The 15799-nt window shown below is 41.4% G+C and overlaps 1 pseudogene; it reads left to right on the top strand.

The window, feature by feature from the left end:
- The first annotated feature begins 101 nt into the window (after positions 1 to 101).
- Positions 102 to 15799, top strand: part of LOC140616559 (bromodomain-containing protein 3-like) — a 69500-nt pseudogene continuing 53802 nt past the window's right edge.

Below are 15799 nucleotides of genomic sequence, written 5' to 3'. Positions count from 1 at the left end.
CTGGGCCTACAAAGGGGATGTCAGGCCTCCAAAAGGAGCGCAGTGGAAGCGAGGGCCTCCCTGAGCCGCTGCTGTGACGGCCAGTGAGCGAGCCGCGGAGGATGTCCACCACCAGGACGGTCGCGCCCGCAGGGATCCCGGGGAACCCGCGGGAGGTCCCCAACCCTGCCAAGCCTGGCCGCAAGACCAAGCAGCTGCAGTACGCACAGAACGTGGTGGTAAAGACGCCCTGGAATCACCAGCTCACCTGGCCCTTCTACCAGCCCGTGGATGCAATCAAGCTAAACCTGCCCGATTACCATAAAATCATAAACACCCAATGGATATGGGGACTATTCAGAAGAGACAAAAAATAATTATTACTGGAGCGCCAGCGAATGTATGCAGGACTTCCACACCATGTTTACAAATTGTTACATTTACAACAAGCCCACAGATGACACAGTGCTAACGGCCCAAGCCTTAGAGAAAATTTTTCTGCAGAGAGTGGCCCAGGTGCCCCAGGACGAAGTTGAATTATTACCCCCTGCTCCGAAGGGCAAAGGCCGGAACGCGGCGCAGGAACCCGGAGTGCAGGTGGGCAGCAAGTGGTGGCCGTGTCCTCTGTCTCCCCAGCAACCCCCTTCCAGAGCGTCCCCCCACTGTCTCCAGACGCCTGTCATTGCTGCCCCCCTCTGCCAACCATTACTGCAAACATCACATCGGTCCCTGTGCCCCCGCCGCCGCCCCACCCCCTCCCTCGACGCCCATCATCCCTGTGGTCCCTCCCACAGCGCCTGTCGTCAAGGAAAAGGGTGCAAAGCGGAAAGCAGCCACCACGACGCCCACTCCATCCGCGAGCCGGAGCGAATCGCCGCCGCCATTGTCAGACCCCAAGCAGGCCGAGGTGGGGGCTCGGCGAGAGAGTGGGGGCCGCCCCATCGCACCGCCCTGGAAGGATCTAGAGGACGGCGAGGTGCCTCAGCATGCGGGCCAGAAGGGCGAGCTGCCGAGCACTCGCGGCACTGTGACAGCGTCCTCGAGGAAATGCCGTGCAAGAAGCGTGCGGCCTACGCCTGGCCCTTCTACAGCCGGTGGACGCCGAGGCCCTGGAGCTGCACGACTACCACGACGTCACCGAGCACCCGATGGACCTCAGCACTGTCAAGAAGACGGACAGTCGCGAGTGCCCAGACGCGCAGGGCTTCGCTGCTGACATCCGGTTCATGTTCTCCAGCTGTTACCAGTACAACCCCCAGGCCACAAGGTGGTGGCCGTGGCCAGGAAGCTGCGGCCGTGTTTGAGGTGCGGTTTGCTAAGATGCCGGCTGAGCCGGGGGAGGCGCCGGCCCTGCCTGCGCCCGCAGCCCCCGTGCTGAGCAGGGGCGCCGAGAGCAGCCGCAGCAGCGAGGAGAGCTCGGAGGAGGAGGAGGAGGAGGAGGAGGAGGAGCGGGCCCGGCTGGCGGAGCTGCAGGAGCAGCTGAAGGCTGTGCACGAGCAGCTCGCCGCCCTGTCGCGGGCCCGGGAACAAGCCAGAGAGGAAGAAGGAGCCGAAGGGAAAGGAGGAGAAGGAGGAGGACGCGGACGAAGACGAGGACACGGAGAGGCACAAGGCCAAGTCTGAGGACGAGAAGGCCAAGGGGGCCCCGCCGCCAAGCAGGCCCAACCGAAGAGGGCTCCCGCCGAGAAGGCCGGCAGCACAGCCAGGCCAGCAGGCAGCCGAAGCAGGGCGGCAAGCAGGCATCGGCCTCGACGACCCGGAGAGGAGGAGCAAGGCCTGCCCGTGAGCTAGGCCGAGGGCGCCAGCTCAGCCTAGACCACCCGGCTGCCCGGGGACACGGGGCTGCGGGGTCCACTTCATCCAGTCCCGGAGCCCTCGCTCAGGGACCCAGGCCTGAGCAGAGAGAGATTGACTTTGAGCCTCTGAAACCCACCACTGTGCGGGAGCTAGAGAGATGCGTCAAGTGTTGTTGACAGGAAAAGCAAAGGGAGCCTTTCTCCACGAGCGGGAAGAAGCAGGCGGCCAAGTCCAAGGAGGAGTTAGCTCAGGAAAAGAAGGAGTCAGAGACGCGCGGCAGGACGTCCGTGGGCAGCTGAACAACAACGAGAAGCCTGCCAAGGAGGAGAAAGCGGGCTCTGCGCCCTCGGGAGGGCCGCCCGGCTCAGCAGCAGCAGCTCCTCGGTCCGGGAGCAGCAGTTCGGCGGATCCAGCTCCACTGCAGCGACTCAGACTGAGCGCTGGACTCGCACATCAGGACAAAACCAGCGAAGTCGCACCCGCCGAAACTCTGCAGTGTCCCTTGCTCTGGTTGATCTGCTACTCTGGTTCCGCGGCGTGCAGGTTTTCTTTAAAACTCAGTGTTACGGAATCCAGGGATCCCTGGGTGGCGCAGCGGTTTGGCGCCTGCCTTTGGCCCAGGGCGCGATCCTGGAGCCCCGGGATCGAGTCCCACGTCGGGCTCCCGGTGCATGGAGCCTGCTTCTCCCTCTGCCTGTGTCTCTGCCTCTCTCTCTCTCTCTGTGACTATCATAAATAAATAAAAATTAAAAAAAATAAATAAACTCAGTGTTATGGAATCTTCCAGTTTTGGCTTTAATAGGTCTAAGATCTTTCTCGTGTGTATGTGAGGCTTTATGAGAAGGTGTGAACCCACATAAAGCCTTCCCTTCCTTACTGAGTTGAGTTGCTTGGAGACGGCAACTTCAAACGCTGACCTGATGACCGTAGAAAACCATGTCAGATGTGATCTGAAGTTTCTTGCAAAGCCCCTTTCTTATGCCCAACCTGGTCTGTAGCTCCAGAAAGCATTGTTTGAAAGGAAGTTTCTCTGAGATGGTACTGCACCGAAGGCTGTCAGCTTTGCAAACAGGCGATGTCTGTCCCCCCAGCTCAGCCCCGCGGCTGGGGTTACCTCTTGCTGCAGGGTGGGGGGACTGTGGAGGTGCTGCGGGCTCCAGTCCGGGCTTCTGCAGGGGTGGGGAGAGGCGGGTGGGCACCGAGGGAGGGGCCTCGGGAGCTCCTGGGAGGGAACACAGGGGCGCGTGTGCCACGCGCAGCTTTCCATACACTGAAACTTTTACCTCAACTGAAAAAAAAAAGATAAAAAAAAAACAAAACTAAAGGAGACTTTTTTGTAAGGTTCAGCAATTTTCTACGAAAATCTAATGTAAATTTCACTATCTACATGGTAAAGTTCTGCAAGGCAAGGAGACATGGGCTGCTAAGGAAACTTGGTGTTGACTAGGGGAGGATCATTGTCTCTTCTTATACTTTTCATACACACTGCTAGTATGAAAATAGAAACAAAATGGACCAGAGCGATACTTACGGGAGAAAAGAAAAAGACTTGAGAAGTTCTGACATACAAGCAAAAACAAAAACAAAAAATGCCCCTTATAGTTCTAATTTATAACTTTTAGAGTGAAGAACAATGATCTTGCAGAAAAATAAAATCCAAAGGAGCTCAAAGAAAAGGCACAGGAAAAAAAGCTACTCTCTCCATAGACATCCTTAATAATGTAACTTATTGAAATTTAATCTTGAATAATCATAGAAAAATACTTTCTTATTAAATATGGATCTTATTCTCAATAGAATTTTCAAATAAGAAAAATCTTTTATTTTTTGTCTTGACTCCATAGTATATAATTTATGTTTTATTATTTATTTCTACTGACCTGAATTTCTCTAATCCAGCAACATAATTATCTACAGCAAAGATTCTTCAAAATACCATGGGTTATTTACCAGATTTTACTTGTCTACAAAAAAATATATATTTTCCCCCAGTCAGTGATCAGTGACTCCATAAATGGGAAGGAATGGACTTTTTCTCCATTTCTTGGTTTTATGTCACAGTAACGATGAAACTTTTACCTCAACAACTTCTCATTCCAGTCTTTTACAATCACTTCTGTCGAGGGACTGTGTTTGTTCACTGCCAAACAGTGTCTAAATTATAACTTGAGGACAATATGAAGATGACAATGAAAATCCAGTTTACTAAGAAGAAAACAACTAGATACCCTTCTTTCTACAAGGACTTATTTATGAATATGCACTTAATAAAAAATAAGATACTCGATAATGAACAAATTTAGGTTTATTCTGCAGTTAGGTTTATAGAAAAGAGCATAAACTGGAAAATAGTCGCTTCATTCCCCATCTTCTATTTTAGGAAGACTTTAAATCTGTAATGAAGTTTAAAAATGCCAAATCTCACACACACAAAAAAACACTTTCTTGAAACATTTTTTTCACAATATATGCAGAAAAAGCACAGCCCTAAATAGAAGACCAAGACGCGCATACACACACACACACACACACACACACACACACACACATCCACATGCTCAATATATTCACAGCAAAAAAACATAAGGGATGGGCAATTCAAGCTTTCTCCCAAAGCATACATGGGATGAAAGAAATTCCTAAATCTCAATGCAGAATAGAACAATTACTACCAGAGGGTAATGAATTAATGAAAACATGAATACAGTTACTACTGGAACTGGCTTCCGAAGCACCAACACACAAACTCATTCAAGACTCTCTTTTAGATCTCAGCTACAGAAATGCCAACCAACATTCCTATATTTAGCAGATATAGTAGTTTGAGGAAAAGCTACAATTAGTATTTTAAGTTTGAAAATGAACATCAGGGATCCCTGGGTGGCGCAGCGGTTTGGCGCCTGCCTTTGGCCCAGGGCGCGGTCCTGGAGACCCGGGATCGAATCCCACGTCGGGTTCCTGGTGCATGGAGCCTGCTTCTCCATCTGCCTGTGTCTCTGCCTCTCCCTCTCTGACTATCATAAATAAATAAAAAAAATTAAAAAAAAGAAAATGAACATCATAAAAATAATAAATCACTCCTTTTTCCTATATTGTTCCACCTGTCTTTGCTTAGCCTTTACTGAATCCAAATGCTAAGTATTGACTTATGTGGTTTTCCTGTGAACAGATAAAGTAGAAAATGAGAAATAGTTTAGATCTCAAAAAAAAAAAGCACATGACTCAAAAGTTTGCAGGCAGAAATAAATTACAGTGATCAAAAATATTGTTTGGGAATATTAAAATATCTTTACTGTGTACAGAGTTGTTTATGAAAACTTTGGCTTTCTCATCTACATTATACCATGGAGAATAGAACGAAATAATGTAAAAATGTCCTGTTTACACAACGTAGACTTGAGAAAATGCACCACTGGTGCTATTTGATGTATGAAATCTTCATTTTCCAGTATATGGGTTATTTTCTGGGACTAAATCAAGCTCAGTGTATTTTAGTCTGAGAAAGCTAATATGTTTTCACAAAAATAGAAACTTCTGAAGAGTATCTTCATGACCATGAGAGGATTAAAAGCAAATTTCAAAATGCACTTTAAGCACAGACAAACTAGAACATTTCTATTTTGTTGCTTTGACTGTTTTTTTAACATAGTGACCCTTAAGGGAAAAAAATGGGTGGGGGGCAAGGTGGCAGGAAGATAGGCTTCATAAAATACACTTAGGTTGAATTAAAGTAGTTGTAGTTTAGTATTTTAAATAAGGAAACATTCAATTAAATAATCAAGATTCTCAATAATCTGCAAATTGCTATAACCTCTAGTTTTGAAATCCCCAATTTTTGAAAAAAATTCTTTTTTCGTGCCAAAATTGTGTTAAAACATATGTTTGGTATTCTCTTTCCTAAAAAGTTTGGAGATATTTTAGAAGCACCCAAAACCTAAATCCATGGCAAATTTAATAACTCTTTGGAGGTAAGTAATAGTCTCATCTAAAAGAAAGAGAAATCGAGTTGGGTTACAGATGCTTACAAAAATGAGAAAATTAGGATAAATTTCATTAAAAATATTAAATATCTGAAATTCTAGATTGCCAGTATTCCTTTTAAGGAGGATTTATGTTTATGAATAGAAATCCTCAGGGTGGTATTGTGTTTTTCTCCTCATAGGAAACGCCTGTTTTGTCAAGCAATTAAGGTTCTCTGTGGAGAAACTGATATGTCAGTCAGTCCACCACCAGACTCTCAGCCTAAAATCCATGGGCTTCTCTCCCTTTGCTGCAAAACAAAGACCCCTACTCTTATTCTCCTGAACTCTTTGTCTTTTCCTCAACTCAAGTGTCAGAATTTTTAACACATAGATTCATAAAAATGGGGTAAAAAAAACAATTTCTATAAATAAAACAGATCCACAGTATAACATTAACTCTGCCAAAAAATCAGACAAAGAAATAAAAATAAATACTCTAGAAATTTGGAGCTCATTTGCTAATTTTCTTTTTTTTATTTAAAAAAATTTTTTTTATTTATTTATGATAGTTACAGAGAGAGAGAGAGGCAGAGGGAGAAGCAGGCTCCATGCACTGGGAGCCTGATGTGGGATTCGATCCCAGGTCTCCAGGATCGCGCCCTGGGCCAAAGGCAGGCGCCAAACCGCTGCGCCACCCAGGGATCCCCTCATTTGCTAATTTTCTAACTCAATTCACTATGATCATGGGTCCACAGCCAAATCATGGTCTCCTATCCTCTTTTCAACTATCTTATTAAATATAATGTGATTAAATAAATAATTACTAAAGGGAAAGGATATTCTTTTTATTTAAAAAAAAGAACATGAAGAATCACATCACCAAGATGGCAACATAGGATATTCCTGACTTCACTCCCCTCCCAAAACAAATGAACAACTATTCAAGAGCAAGACAACATTGAAAGAACCCTAGAACATGATGGTGAGGTACTCCCCACACCTCAGAGGCCAAGACAAACTGCATAGGAAGAGAAGGGGCCACACGCTGGCTGCACTTCTCCCCCCCAAATCCAGGCCATTTCAGCACCAACCTGAGGTCTCAACTGAGCCTCCAATTCTTCCAGTGGGAAAAGAGAGCACAGGGGGGAATAGCCAGCCCCCCAACTCAGCACTGTGGCTGCTTTGTTTGAACCCCTACTCTGATCTCATGCCTACACAGGGATTGCTGGAAAACTATAAGGTTCAAACACTGGGATTCTAACTGTGACAAAGAATAGGAGAGAGGCTTGTAACAAGTAGCATACGACCTTGGCCGACCAAGTCCATACTTGCAGTGTCCAAGTAATAATACCAACCAGCGGCTTTCCTCATTATCAGAACCAAGATGGATATATACTCTGACCAGGGAATTAGCAGAATATAGATCTTATTTATTCTGATCAAATGAATACTGTTGACCATAGAGCCAAGTTTGCCTAAGCCCAGGCAGGGAACTGAATCACAGCTCCCTTCCTCGACTGTGGAGAGTATCTTCTAGTCCAATTTGACAAGAAGGGCTGGAGAAAACTCCTGAAAGCTTTGTGACCCAATAGCAGTCAAGCTGAGAAGCTGGTAGAATTGAAGTTGTACAGCGGCCCTGTTTGGTCAGGGAACTTGGGGAATGGATCAGCCTGAGTTGAAACAACAAACAAAGAACAATAGCAGCTTTAACTGCTTCTCCCACTGCACCCAGACAGGGAATCTAATTCATAACCCTGCTCATTGTTGAATGCCATCAGTCTATCCAACCAGAGAATCTAACCAAAGGACAAGGAAAGCTCTGTAGCCCATCCAACAGCCCTACCTACAGTGGCATTTGAACAAAGAGCATAGCCTGTGGCTTCCCCAGTCTGCAGAGCAAAACCAGTGGCCTCACCTGACCAAGCAACTCAGTGCAGACACTACACTGATTCGGGTCCACCAACAATGAGCTATACAGACCCTGGTTCTATCTGCTGTCGTGCTAGGGAAGGGAAACTAATTCATAGTCTTATCTACTGCTGAATATAGTAGCCAGTCCAGACCATCGATGAAGCCTAACCAGCTTAGGAGAGAATCCAAACAATTGTAGAGAAGCCAGGCAACTGCAAAGCCCATCCTATAGCTTTTCTTAGGGAGGGAACCAAGCTGGCAGTCCTATACAACTCTCTCAGTCACTGGAACATCTCCTATCCCTGACCTTAAAGTATGAAGCATGGCCCCATCCAAGAAAAGACCACAATAGCAGACCCCATTTGCCCAAAGAAATTACCAGCAAATGCCCAGAAACTGAAACTGAGCTGAATGGTGAAGAAGTGTCTCTGCCAAAGCAAACTTGTCAAGTATGGAATTGGAGCCCAATTACTTAAATGCACAGATTCCAACATCAGGAATCAAAGATCACACACACACAAAAAAAAATCAGGTAAATAGGACACCACCAAAATAAACTCATAAAGATCCAAAAGCTAAACCTTAATAAATGGAGATCTAGGAACTGTCAGAAAGAATTCAAAGTGAACCACCTTTAGGAAGTTAGTGAACTACAAAACACACAAACACAGACACACACAGAAAAGCAAATGAAATTAGGAAAATAATGAATAATAAAAATGAGAACTTTGAAAGAGCAATCATCAAAAACAAATCCAAATATAATTCTTAGATTTGAAAAATAAGTAAACTGAAGAATTCAACAGAAAATGTCAAAAGTAGACTCAACCATGCAGAAGAGGGAATGAGTAACTTGAAAGAGAAGTCATGGAAAATAATCTAGAGGAGCAAAATGAAAAAAGAATGACAGAGAGTGAAAAATCCTATGGGAATTATGAATCACAATCAAAAGGAATGACATTTGCATTATAGGAATTTCCTGAAGGAGACAAGAAAGGGAGAAAGACCAGTAATGGCTGAAATGTCCCCTAATCTAGGGGAAAAAATGAACATCCAGATTCATCAGGTCCAGAGGACCTCAAATAGGATGAACCTGAATAGGGCTACACTGAGACACATTATAGTCAAACTGCCAAAAGTCAAAGACAAAGAAAGAATTTTAAGAGCAGTGCAGGAAAAAGTTACGCACAAAGGAACACCCAAAAGATTATTAACACATTTCTCACAAAAACATTTTAGTCAAAAATCAAAACAAAACATTTTAATCAAGGAATGGGATGACATACTCAAACTATTGGAGGAAAATAACTGTCAACCAAGTATTATTCTATATTGGCTAAACTGTCCCTTGAAACAAAGCAAGGATAAAGACTTCCCTGAGCAAATAACCAGTAAAGGAGTTCCTTATCACTATATCTACCTTACAAAAGATGCTAATGGAAGTTCTTTAAGTAAAGGAACAATAATTATCACAAAAAGATAAAAAGATAGCAAAAATCTCAGTGGTAATGGTAAACATACAGTCATATATTCTGCAATATGGTAACAGGGATAGTTAATTCACTTAAAACTCTAGCTGAAGTTTTAAAAAATGTACTAAAAATAACCATGTTAATCTGTTATTACACAATGTAAAAGCGATAACCAAAAAGGAGGAGAGGGAGTAAAAGTGTAAAGGTTATCAATTTTATCAAAGTTGTATCAGTTTAAAATGAGGTGTTATAAGTTTAAGATATTATATGTAAGCCTCATTGTAATTACTAGGAAAATCCTTTAGTAATTACATAAAACATAGATAGGAACTCAAAGCACAATGATACCAAAAGACATCAAAACACACCCTAAAAAAGTAACAGGTTTAAATAAGAAATAATGGGTGTACAAAATAACCAGAAAATAATGAACAAAATGGCAATAGTAAATCCTTATCTATAAATAATTACTTTAGTTGTAAACAGATTTCTTCAATTAAAAGCCACAAAATGGCTAAATGGATTAAAAACCATACCCAACATTATGGTGCCTAAAAAAGACTCACTTTACCCTCAAAGACACACAGAATAAAGGGATGAAAAAAGACGTTTCAAGCAAATGGCACTAAATTACTGGCACTAAATTTACTTACATTACATGTATTATAAAAATGATATGAGATAAAGAAGGTTATTATATAATGAGAAAATGGCCATTGCTTTAATAAGATAACAACAATTGTAAATATTTTGTGCATAACGTTGGAATACCTGAATATATATAAGGCAGAAACTGACAAAGCTCAAAGGAGAAATCAACAGTAATGCAATGGATAGATCATCCAGAAAACCAATCAGGAAACAGTATACCTAAAAAACATTACAGACCAAACAGACCTAACACATACATAGAACATTCTCTTCAACAATGGCAGAACAGATATTTTTATCAAGCAGGCAGGGAATACTTTTTAGAACAGACCATAAACTTTGCCACAAAACAAGTCTTAGCAAACTCAGGAAGACTGAAATTACACCAAATATCTTTTTTGACTACAGTGCATGAAATTAAAAATCAATCCCAACAGGAAAGCTGGAAAACTCATGACCATATGCAAATTAAATAACACTCTCCTTAAAACCATTTGATCAATTGATAGTTAAAGGAGAAATAGAAAAGGTTTTTTTATTTTTTATTTTTTGAGACAAACAAAAATGAAAGTACAACATACCAGAACTTGTGGGCTATAATAAAAGCAATTCTAATTGGAAGTTCACAGCAATAAACATCTACATTAAGAAGCAAAAAAAGATCCTAAATAAGTAACCTAAGTCTCTAAGCCTTAAGGAACCAGAAAAAGTGGAACTGAGTCCAAAATTAGAAGAAATAAAAATGAAAGTAAACATAAATGAAATAGAGAATAGAAAAACAATAGAAAGGAATAGCCAAAGTAAGAGCTGGTTCTTTGAAAAGATAAATAAACCCTTAGGCAAACCCTTACGTACACTAACAAAGAAAAGGCAAAGGACCCAAATCAATAAAATTATAAATGTAAAAAAGCACATTACAAGTGATACTACAGAAATACAAAGATCTTAACAATATACCAATATACTACACAACATAGAATAAATGAAAAAAATTATCTGAAATGCACAACTTACCAAGAATGAATCAGGAAAAATTAGAAAATGCAACTAGACCATCTACTAGTTAGATGATTGAATAAGTAATCAAAAATGCCCCAAGGGGGAATAAACATTGTTAAAATGACCACAGGATGCAAAGCAATCTACAGATTTAATAAAATCTCCATCTACCAACAGCACTTTTCACAGACCTACATAATCCTAAAATTTGTATGGACCCACAAAAAACCCCAAAGAGCCAAAGCAATCTTGAAAAAGAAAAACAGAACTAGAAGTAGCACAATCCTAGATTTCCAGTTATATTGCAAAGCTGTAGTAATGAAAATCATATAGTACTGGCACAAAAATAGGCACATGGATCAAGAACAGAACAGAGGGCCCAGAAATAAGCCTGCAGTTATTAGGTTAATTAATCTACAACAAAGGAGGCAGGAATATGCAATGGGAAAGAGTCTCTTAACTAAAAGGTGCTGGAAAACTGGACATTGAGAGCTTGTTTGGAGGTTCTAGCAGGGGAGCGCAGCTACTCGTGTACCCTTGACCGAAGATCGGTCCTCCTCTATCGGGGATGGTCGTCGTCTTCCACCGAGCACCCAGCTTCGGGAGGGACGCACATGGAGCAGTGAGAGAGGAAGGGGACACCCGCCTAGCCAGCCAGATCGCCGATCAACCCTGGTGATCAATGGGGTGACAGGTGTCGCAGCCAGATCGCCCTCACATCCAACAGCTACAAGCAAATGAATGAAGTTGGACCTACACCATACACAAAAATAAACTCACAATGGATTAAGGACCTAATTGGGAGACTTGAAACCATAAAAATCCCAGAAGACAACATATCTGATATCAGCCACAGAAACATTTTTCTAGATATGTCTCTAAAGCAAGAGAAATAAGAACAAAAATAAATTATTGCAACTACATCAAAATAAAAACTTGTGCATAGCAAAGGAAACCACCAAGAAAAGACAACCTACTGAATGAGAGAAGATATTTACAAATGACATATCTGATAAGGGATATCCAAAATATATAAAGAACTTCTACACTGAATGCCAAAAAAACCAATCCAATTTAAAAATGGGCAGAAGACATGAACAAACATTTCTCCAAAGATGATATGCAGATGGCCCACAGACACATGAAAAGATGCTCAACATCACTCACCATCAGGGAAATGCAAATCAAAACTGCAATGAGATATTACCTCACATGGGTCAGAATGGCTAAAATTAACAACACAGGAAACAGATGTTGGCAAGTATATGAAGAAAAAGGAACTTTTGTGCAATAATGGTGCGAATGCAAACTCAAGTGCATCCATTGTGGTAAACAACTTGGGATTTCCTCACAAAATTAAATATAGAAGTTCTATATGATCCAGTAATTCCACTGCTGGGTATTTACCCAAAGAATATGAAAACACTAATTTGAAAGATACATGCATCCCTATGTTTGCTGAAATATTATTTTTAATAGCCAAATTATTGAAGCAGTTCAAGCATCCATCAATAGGTGAAAGGATAAGAAGAGGTTGTGGGGATCCCCAGGTGGCTCAGCGGTTTAGCGCCACCTTTGGCCCAGGGCATGATCCTGGGGTCCCGGGACCGAGTACCACATCGGGCTCTCTCCCTGCTTCTCCCTCTGCCTGTGTCGCTGTGTCTCTGCTCCCCGCCCCCGTCTCTCTCTCTCTCTCTCTCATAAATAAAATCTTAAAAAAAGAAGAGGTGGTGGACACACACACACACACACACACACACACACAAACACACTAGAATATTACCCAGCCATAAAGAAAAAAAAGAAATCTTGCCATTTGCAACAACATGGAATGATCTTAGAGGGTATAATGCTAAATGAAATAAGTCAGAGAAAGATAAATCCCATATGATTTCACTCACATGTGGAATTTAAGAAACAAAACAAAAAAGACATACCTAAAACAGACTTTTTTAAAAAATTTATTTATAATAGTCACAGAGAGAGAGAGAGAGAGAGAGAGAGAGAGGCAGAGACACAGGCAGAGGGAGAAGCAGGCTCCATGCACCGGGAACCCGACGTGGGACTCGATCCCCGGTCTCCAGGATCGCCCCCTGGGCCAAAGGCAGGCGCTAAACCGCTGCGCCACCCAGGGATCCCTAAAACAGACTTTTAAATATAGAAAACAAACTGGTGGTTGACAGAGGGGAGGTAGGTGGGAAGATATGAGCAATGAGTGAAGGGGATTAAGAGTACATTCATTATGATGAGCACTAAGTAATGTATAGAGTTCCTGAATCGCTTTATTGTATACTTGAAACTAATATAACACTGTATGTTAACTATAGTGGAATTTTTAAAATAAATAATTTTTTAAAGCTGCAACCTCCCTCCCCACATGAGTATCTCCCTATTATCATTACCTGATTAGTTTTTCTCCATACTATAAACATTTTACTTCTTTAATAGCCTACATTCCACTTCTTAAATTTTTTTAAAGATTTTATTTATTTATTCATGAGAGACACACACACAGAGAGGCAGAAAAACAGGAAGAGAGAGAAGCAGGCTCCATGCAGGAAGCCCAATGTGGGACTCAATCCCAGGACTCCAGGATCACACCCTGAGCCAAAGGCAGATGCTCAACTGCTGAGCCATCCAGGCGTCCCTCCTCTTCTTAAATATAAACTCACCTAGGGCAAAGACTTTTTGTCATTTTGATCAGTGCTCATTCCTGGCATATAAAAAGTGCTCAATAAATATATGTTGAGTAAAAAAAAAAAATGTCCCAAAGAAGAAAAGTCCAGGACCAGATGGATTCACTGTGAATTTTACCAAACATTTAAATTAAGATTTAAAATCAATACTTATCAAATTCTCCATAAAATTAATAATGAAGGAACACTCTCAAACTCATTTTAGGAGGCTAGCATTATCCTGATAACAAAATCAGAAAAGAATGCTACTAGAAAGAAAAGAAAACTACAGGCCAATATCCTAATGATTATAGATGCAAAAATTCTCAACAAAGTACTAACAAAGAATTCAGTAGCCTATGGGGCACCTGGGTGGCTCAGTCAGTTAAGCATCTGCCTTCAGCTTAGGTCATGATCTCAGGGTTCTGAGAGTGAGCCCTGCATCAGGCTCCTCTGCCCCTCACTTGGTTTGTGCTTTCTCTCTTACTCTCTCAAGTAAAATTTTTAAAAAAAATTCATCGGCCTATCAAAAGAATCATTAGAAGGATAATTGACCATATTCAAGTGGGATTTATCCCTGGGTTGAAAGGATGGTTCAAAATATGGAAATCGATCAATGTGATACATCACATTAATAGAATGAAAGAAAAGAATCCTATGATCATCTCAATAGACACAGAAAAAGCATTTGACAAAATCCAACATTTATGAAAAAACAGTTAACAAATTAGGTATGGAAATAACATACCTCAATATACTAAAAGCCATATATGCCAAGCCCATAGCTGATATCACACTCAGTGGTGAAAGGTTGAAAGCTTTTCTTCCAAGATCAGCAACAAGATAAGGTGCCCACTCTCACCATTCCTATGCAATATAGAAATAAAAGTCCTAGCTAGAGCAATCAGTAACTAGCTAACTAAATAAATGCCATCAGAATTTTTTTTAATTTTTTATTTATTTATGATAGTCACAGAGAGAGAGAGAGGCAGAGACATAGGCAGAGGGAGAAGCAGGCTCCATGCACCGGGACCCCGACGTGGGATTCGATCCCGGGTCTCCAGGATCGCGCCCTGGGCCAAAGGCAGGCGCCAAACCGCTGCGCCACCCAGGGATCCCCAGAATTTTTTTTTTTAATGTATGGTCTCTGTTTGAAGATGATTTGTTTTTATATAAAGAAAATCCTAAAAACTCAACCAAAAGCCTGTTACACCAACCAACAAATGCAATAAAGTTACAGGACACAAAATCAGCATACAAAATTTAAAAGAATTTCTACATAGCAACAGCAGATTTTCTGAAAAGAAACTTATCCCATTTTGCAATTGCATCAAAAACAGTAACATACTTAGGAATAAGTTTAACTGAGAAAGTGAAAGATATCTACCCTGAAAACTAGAAGGCATTGATAAAAGCAATCCAGGAAGACACAAACTGTGGATTAAAAAAATTAATACTATTAAATGTCAATACTACCAAAAGCCATCCATAGAGTCAATGAAATCCCTATCAAGATTCCAATGGCTTTTTTTCCCCGAAGGAAACTGCTCCTAAAATTTATATGGAACCAAAAGAGATCTCAAATAGGCAAAGAAATCCCGAGAAAAAAGAACAAAGCAGGAGGCATCAGTCTTCCTGATTTCCAGCCATACTATAAAGTTCTAGTTACCAAAACATTATGGTACTGGCACAAAAATGGATAAGGGGTCAATAGAAAGAATAGAAACCCAAAAAATAGACCCAAACACATAAAGTCAACAAATATTTGACAGGGAAGACAAGAATACTGTATGAAGAAAGGACAATCTGTTCAATAAATGATGCTGGGGTAACTAAATATTCACATGTAAAAGAATGAAATTGGACCCATATCTTACACCACTTATAAATATTAACCAAAAATGGATTAAGACTTAAGTGTGAGACACGAAATTCCAAAAATAAAACATAGGACCAAATTTCCTTGACATGGGTCTTAGGGATCATTTTTTTGCTACAACATCTCATGCAAAAGCAACAAAGTCAAAAATAACTAATGTAGTATGACTACACTAAAAATCTTTTGCACTCTACAGAAACTATCCACAAAGTGAAAAGACTACCTACAAACTGGTAAAAAAGCATTTATAAACCATTTATCTTCTAAGGGATCACTATACAAAACATAACTCATGAAATTCAATAGCAAAAACCAAATAAGTCCATTAAGAAATGGCAAAGAACATGCATAGACATTTCTCCTAAGAAGATATATAAAGGGTCAACAAGCACATGGGAAAAGACATTCAACAGGGATGCCTGGGTGGCTCAGGGGTTAAGGGTCAGCCCTTGGCTCAGGGCATGATCCCAGGAT

The sequence above is a fragment of the Canis lupus genome, chromosome 24 (genome assembly GCF_048164855.1).
Source record: "Canis lupus baileyi chromosome 24, mCanLup2.hap1, whole genome shotgun sequence".
NCBI classification, from domain to species: Eukaryota; Metazoa; Chordata; class Mammalia; order Carnivora; family Canidae; genus Canis; species Canis lupus.
The sequence above is the reverse complement of the archived record's forward strand: the minus strand, read 5'-3'. Positions and strand labels throughout refer to the sequence as shown.